This window comes from Eulemur rufifrons, chromosome 24 (genome assembly GCF_041146395.1).
Source record: "Eulemur rufifrons isolate Redbay chromosome 24, OSU_ERuf_1, whole genome shotgun sequence".
NCBI classification, from domain to species: domain Eukaryota; kingdom Metazoa; phylum Chordata; class Mammalia; order Primates; family Lemuridae; genus Eulemur; species Eulemur rufifrons.
This window is the reverse complement of record NC_091006.1, coordinates 8365878-8373095: the sequence shown is the minus strand read 5'-3', so window position 1 is coordinate 8373095 and position 7218 is coordinate 8365878. Positions and strand designations below refer to the sequence as shown.

General features: G+C 42.8%; 1 pseudogene; it reads left to right on the top strand.

Annotated features, from left to right (window-relative positions):
• Window positions 1-456: 456 nt before the first annotated feature.
• Window positions 457-589, top strand: LOC138375231 (U4 spliceosomal RNA; annotated as a pseudogene).
• The last annotated feature ends 6629 nt before the right edge of the window (window positions 590-7218 follow it).

Sequence of the window (7218 nt, the reverse complement as noted above, 5' to 3'; positions counted from 1 at the left end):
CCCTCTGCCTGGCCCTGGGAGTGGCTCGATAAGTCTGTGTGCAGTTCTGGCACCTGCCCCTTGCAAGGCACCAGCTGGGCCAGAGGCAGCATGGCTTATGGCTCTAGGTGTATTGGAGGCTGAGGGACCTGGATTCTGTCATGGCTCAGCCAGTTTTTACTTGTGTGACCTCCATGGTTTATTCATCTTTTCTGAGCCTCAGTTTTCTCATTTGTGAGAAAGTTAAGAGGATCAAATGAAATAACATAGGCACAACCCCTAGAACAGCGACTTACATACTGGAGGTGCTCAGTAAACGTCCACAGTCACGCTTAGGTCCAGCTGGGGGCTGTGGAGAAATATAAACAGAACCTCTTGCCTTTAAGTAGGTTAAAGTCTAGGTGGGGTGAGAGGTAATAAGATCGATAAACATGTAAATCATGTATGTAACGTAATGCATGTAACGTAACACTGGCCAGTTTTGCACAGTGGCAGTGTCATAGCCAATGAGATTTATCCAAGGTACAACTGTTGCTAATTGAAAAATTTCCCTATAACACCAGCCATCAAGTGTCATGGACAGTGAGGGCTTTGGGAGTTTGGAGGCAGGAGAGCTGCCCTATGGGCTAGGCTGGCCAGGGAAGGCTTTCTGAACAAGTGAATGTGCAAAGGTTGGAGAGGAAGGTGCAGGGGCACTCCGGGAAAACACCAGAGTGAGGCCAAGTAGCCTAAGTGCAGGAGATAGAGAAGAAACCATTCGGATTGGAATCTACCTGATAGCACTCTAATTTTGAGACCCTGGATTTCTTCTGTTGCTTGAAACTCACCTTTTTTCTGTCTTTTTGACCTTGCTGGAATATATGCTTTAGCCTGACCTTTGTCTGGGATGGTCCTACTCTTCAGGGTATTGTAATAGTTTTCACCAAGGGTAAAATCTGAAACTGGCTCCAACAGCAGGTTCCGTCCTCCTGAGGTCTTCCCAAGGTCCACCCTTGCCAAAGGAAGGGTTTTGCAAGGGGTTTCAGGGGAGACTAGAAGAGATGAGGTTCAATAGGTAGGTCGAGGCCAGGTTGTGAAGGGCTTTGAATGCCATGCTAAGGAGTTGGGAATTTATCTGAAGGTTTTTGAGGAGAGGAATGACATTAATATGATTTGGTCACTTATTCTTTTAACCTCTCTTGGCCTTAGGTCCCTCATCTATAAAGTAAGAGTTTGGACCATGTGATTGTAGAGGAGTTTCTTTAACTAGAGAGTCTATGATTCTTATGATACAGGAAGATTATTTCAATGATAAAATACAGCGTTAGTTTGAAAGGGAGAAACTGTAGGTGGAGGTATTATTTAGGAAGTCACTGCAATATCAGGCACAATGCCTCTTACTGCCACTTGTAAGAGACTCCATGTGTAGGTGAGGAAGACCTTTACTGTATGTTGTAGGTGCTTAGACATTATAACTCTGTAACAGTTTGAGTTCTGTAAGATACCTCTTCAGGAGACATCTACTGTTGGGGCACCTGGAGACGTGGGGAAATTGGTAAACTGTTTTAGGAAAGGAGTGATTATTTGGTGGGCTTTGTGTTTATATTATTCCTCTTCTGCAGTAGGCCTTTTTTCTTTGCCCGTTTTTCTACCTATTAAGATCATACTATGTGTATAACTTTGTATACTTATTTTTTCACTAGTTGTGATATTTTCTTACATTATTAAAATTATATCAAACATTTAAAAATGACTATTACATTATATTAATGGTCAACTCATAACTTATTTAATAATTTCCCTACTTTTGGACATCTGGATTGTTTCTGTTTTTTCTCCCTTGTAAATGTTGCTATAATAAACATTCTTTTGCATTATTTGTTTTTCATCTGTACTATTTCCCTGGGCTGTATTTCTGAAAGTGAATAGATAATTTGGTTAATGGAGTTACTTGGGCTCTTGATAAATATTGCTAAATTCCTTTCCCAAACTTAGTTGTTATTATCTATACTTCCCCTGGCACTATATGAGATGGGTAAGGGACTTTGAAATGGGAAAAGAAGCTGTTTTCTTTTGTTTTGGCAAGGGTGGACCTTAGGAAGACCTCAGGAAGATGGAACCTGCTGTTGGAGCCAGTCCCAGATGTGACCCTTGGTGAAAACCATTACAATACCCTGAGGGGTAGAACCATCCCAGACAAAGGTCAGGCTAAAGCATATATTCCAGCAAGGTCAAAAAAGACAGAGGAAAAAAAAAAAAAAAAAAAAAGAAAGGGTAAGTGTCAGGCAGCGGAAGAAATCCAGGGTCTCAAAATTAGAGTGCTCTCTAGGTAGGGCCAAAGCTGCTGCTGTAGATCAGGCTAAAGTTCGGCAGGGAAGCAGGAAGGCGCAAAGAGAAAGGCTCTCCTCCCTCAGTGAGGGGGCTAGGGGGGTCTAGTGAGTGGGAATGAAAAGCAGATGAGGCCACACCTGTCTGTTAATGCGGGTGAGTGGCCTGAGGACCGGGATCCCTTGTCCAAAGAAGTTCAGACCTAGGCATATGGTATCCAGCAAGAATTCTCTGGTTAGGCTTCAGTTATTGTTGGTTGAAAATTTCTGTCTTTTAAAAAAATTCTTTTGCATTTTTTCTTTTCTTGTTCTTGTTGTTAGTTCCTACTAAAAAATTACAGCCATCTTGGCTGAACTAAGTAGAAAAGGTTCGTTCTTACCTAGGTCAGCATAAATAAAGTAGTTGGAAGAGCAAGTCTAGAAACCAGGTGATGATGGCTGTGGCCATCTCATAGCCCTTTTAATAACTTTAGTAGCACCTATTGCATTGTCTCTGTGCCTTGTTCTCTGGATACATATATAATTTCTCATACTCCTCTGAAAGCAACTTAAAGATAGAAACTGTGTCTTCATTTTTTATTTTTCTGGCAAGATACACATTATAGGCACCTAATAAATTGATTAAACACTTCTCCATGTGTCTTGCACACAAATTTTAGTAAATGCTTGATACTATTCATTCATTTAGTCAATCCCTTAATAAACATTTAGTTTCCTGAATGCCTACTAGATACTAAGCTCTGTGTTAGGTTCTGGGTATATTAATGGGAGTAAAAACACGGTGGCCTTTAAGCAGCTCCTGGTTTTGTGAGCTCCTTTTCTTTACCCTGAAGGAGCTTCTTGAGGGCAGAAGCAGCGTTATGTGGCGCTGTGGTAGCAGAATCCTAAAATGGGCCGTAATCCCTGGAACTGTGAATGTGATGTGATGTCACACCCGTGGTTTTGTAACCTTGTGTGGTAACAGGATTTTGAAGATGTAATGAAGGTTACAAATAAGTTGATTTTGAGTTAATCAAAAGAGAGATGATCTGAGTGGACCTAATCTCATCACATGAGACCTTTAACAGTGAAAGTGGAGAGTTTTCTCAGGCTGGTCTCAGAAGGGAAAACCAGAGATGGAAGCATGAGAGGGATTCCACTGGAGGAGGCGTCGCTTGCTGAGACAGAGGGGTCGTGGCCGAGGGCCTGGGAAGGTCCTGTAGGACCTGAGAGCAACTGGCCAACAGCAGGACAATTGGGACTTCAACCTATGACTGCAAGGAACCTACCTCCGCAAACTAATGAGTGAGTGTTGTTTTAAGCTGCTAAATTTGTGTTAATTTATTATGCAGCAATAGAAAATGAACACAGCTGCTTTGTACTTGAGACATTGAATCAGCGGCTGCTTTCCTTATTTTATCTTTAAAAATTGAGGTAAAAATTGTAAAGTTAAAATACACTGAAATGTGCACAGATCTTAATTGTACAATTTGATTTTTGGAAAATGTATGCCCAAAATGTCATCGCCACCTGAATTGAGATGCAGAATATTTCCATCAGCTCCAAAGCCCCCTTGAGCACCTTTGCAGTGAATCCTACCCCGTAGGATGAATTCTTAACACCATTAATTAGAATTGCCAATTCTCGAGCTTCATTTAAATGGCATGTTGTAGCACGTGCTCCTTTGTGTGTGGCTTCTTTTGCACAACATGATGTTTTCGACATTCATCCCTTTTGTTTTATCAGTAGTTTGTGCCCTTTTATTGCTGATCAGTATTCTATTGTATGGGTAGTCCACAGTTTTTTTAAACCATTCATCTGCTGATACACATTGGGTTATTTTCACTTTTTGACTATTATGAATACTGCTATGAGCATTCATGTACAACTCTTTGTGCGGATATATATTTTCATTTCTCTTGGGTAAATATCTAGGAGTGGGATTGTTGGGTTGTATAAATGTATATTTACCTTTATAAGAAACTGTCACACTGTTTTCCAGAGTGGTTGTGTCATTTTATATTTCCACCAGCAACATATGAGAGTACCAGTCGCTCCCCATCCTCCCAACACTTGGTGTTGTCAGTCTGTTAAAGTTCAGCCATTTGTCAACAGTTTCTTCTTGAGTACCTCTCTGTGCCCTGCAGAAAGATTATTCATCTCATGTTCATCGTGTAGAATGTTCTTCCAACTCTTCTTCATCATTTCTATGCTAGCTATGCTTCGGATCACTGTTTCCTAACATGGAATATATGTGAGAATCACTTGGGAGTTTTTCAAAATATATAAGCCCAAGTCTCACTCTGGACACACTGCATCAGCTTCCCAGGGATGGTATATGGGCTTATGCTTGTTGAAAAAGTTCCCTAGGTAATTCTGATGTATACTCCTAGCTAAAAAAACACTGATTCAGGCCCAAGTCCTACCTATTATAACAAGGGTTCTCCATCCTAGCTACATGTTAGTAGCATCTGGGAAGGATTAAAAATTACTAATGCCTGGGTCCCCCTGCAGACCAATTAAATCAGAATTTGTGGGTGGGGCGTGAACCTCAGTTGTTCTTTTAAAAAATTTCCCAGTGATTTCAGTATGTAGCCATATTTCCCTTTAAATTTCTCTGACTTCTTTTGGCCTTTACCCCTTTCTATTTTTGTATTATAATTATTTTTCATGCCTTATCTTCTGTTTTGGAGTTTATGTTCCTTGGGGTAGGGACCTTGACTTCCTCATTTCTGTATCTGTCATGAACACGTGTATTAGTTATTAGGGAAAGATTCTCAACCTCAGGTAGTTTGTGTCCTGAGTCTCAGTCTTTGTCCCCCGTGAGGTCAGAGATGGCTTGTGATGAAGGGTGTGGGTAACTCTGCAGTGAAGGTAGTGGAGGGGAGATCGCCCTGTTTGGAATGTTTTTAGCCATAGCGTTGGGACTTAGAATTATATGTGCGTATGGGGCAGGGGGGCAGGGCTGTGTAGAGAGACAGATCTGATTAGGATTGGGGGTGGAGGTGGGGATGGTGGCTCATGCCTATAGTCCCTGCTACTCAGGAGGCTGAGACAGGAAGCTCACTTGAGCCCAGGAGTTTCAGGTTGCAGTGAGCTATGATGATGCTAATTCTCTCTAGTTCAGGCAACAGACAAAAGGAAAAAAAAATTAAGATGGAGTATTACACTAGGGAGTAGGGGTAAAGAAGTAAGAAGGATTAGTAAAGAGAAGAAATTTGAACCTATTGAATAGACCAGAGTAGGCCACTAGGGATTCTTGAGTAGGAGGGTGAACTACTCTCAGGAAGGCAGTGAGGCAGCGGGATGCAGGAGGGTTCAGAGAGACTGGAGGCAGGAAGTCATGCAGTGCTGGCAGCAGCTGTTGAGGGCCTGGGTTAACTGGGTTTATGGAAATGGAGAGAATGACATAAGTGGGAGATGTTACAAAAGGATTGAGAGGCTCTGAGGATGTGCTGAATCTGGGGAACAAATGAGCAGGGGCTGGGGAAACTGTGGGGTGTCACTGGGGGAAGTGAGTGAGCCGGGGCAGGGCTGGTTTAAATGGGGGATTTCAGACGGCCCTTGGATGCGGGTGTCAGGAGCGCTGGGAAGTAGCAGGGGTTGGAGATGTAAATGTGGGAGCCTCTGCAGAGAGGTCACTGAAGCTGAGGAAGGAGGGGGACAAGAAGGGCCTGAGTACTAAATTTGGTGTTGGGGTGCAATCCGTAGGTGGGGGAATGCCCCAGAAGGACAAAGTTGTCTGTGGTCTTAGATGTTGTCAAAGTGAAAAGTGTGAGGATGGTGAAAATACCTTGGCATTTGGCCAAGAGAGGGTTACTGGTTTTCTGCTGCTTCCGTGGTCTTGGGTATGGAGGCCCCACTGCAGGGGCAGGAGGAACTGGGTGATGAGGAAAGGGAAAGGCAGCACTGGGATGTCAATTGCTCGGAAGCGAAGGAAATGAGGTAAGAGGTTAATACTTAGTGGAATTGATAAATGAAGGTTATTCATGTTAGAAGAGATCTGACCCTCTGGGAGGGCAGCAAAAAGGAACTGGGAACAGGGAGGAGACAGGAGGTCTAGGGAAGTTTCTGTGCGACTGAACCTGTGGAGACCCTCGTATTGCTACACCCGAATCACTGGATCCACCTGTGTGGGAACTGTTGGCCCCTAATGAAGAGGCCTGGAGATCTTTTGCTCATGAAATTATCTTCTCTCCTAGAGGAAGATAGGCAGGTTGGAGCTGTCTGTTGCTTCCAGATATACCCAGTTTGTTAGCAGGTGTGTGAATGAATTTAGCTAATTCTCTGATCACTAGATCAAATATCTGTAGACTTAGAAATAGGTTTACTCTGACTCCCCATAGAACAATTTCTTTCTTCTGCCTGTAAAGATGACATTGTCTAAAGTAGTATCAACCATGATACAGCATGTTGATGTCTGATATATTATTTTTATTAGAAATATAGAGCAAATTTTACAAATAATTGGGAAGTGGCTTTAGCTAGACAAAATTAAATAACAGCATAGCATGGATGAGGGAAAGTATGTACAATCATGTCAGGGTTAGAAAACCCTGAAAGAGATACCTGAGTTCATAGAATTTCCAACTAATTCTCCTGGAGAAGGCCTCTTAGGCATAGCATGAGATCAAGTAGGCAACAGTGAATAAAACCTTTCTCTGAGCCCCAAAGAGATTCCATCTGTGTAGAAGAAGGCTGGGTGAGAAGCACGTTTGCCTCTCCTCCCACGCTTCCTTTTTATTCTAAGACATGTCCATGGACCCCATGGGAAAAAAGACAGATCCCAGAGGCTGTTCAAAATGCCTAGGGCCGAGTTATAACAAGCCCCCCCATGTCCTAACACCCTCTCACAGCCCTGTTTCCCAAGGTATTAACACCAGTACAGCCCCCTAGTTGTAAACAATGCCACCAGCATGGGTGATAGTGTCCCTGTAGGGTGCTCCCACTTCTC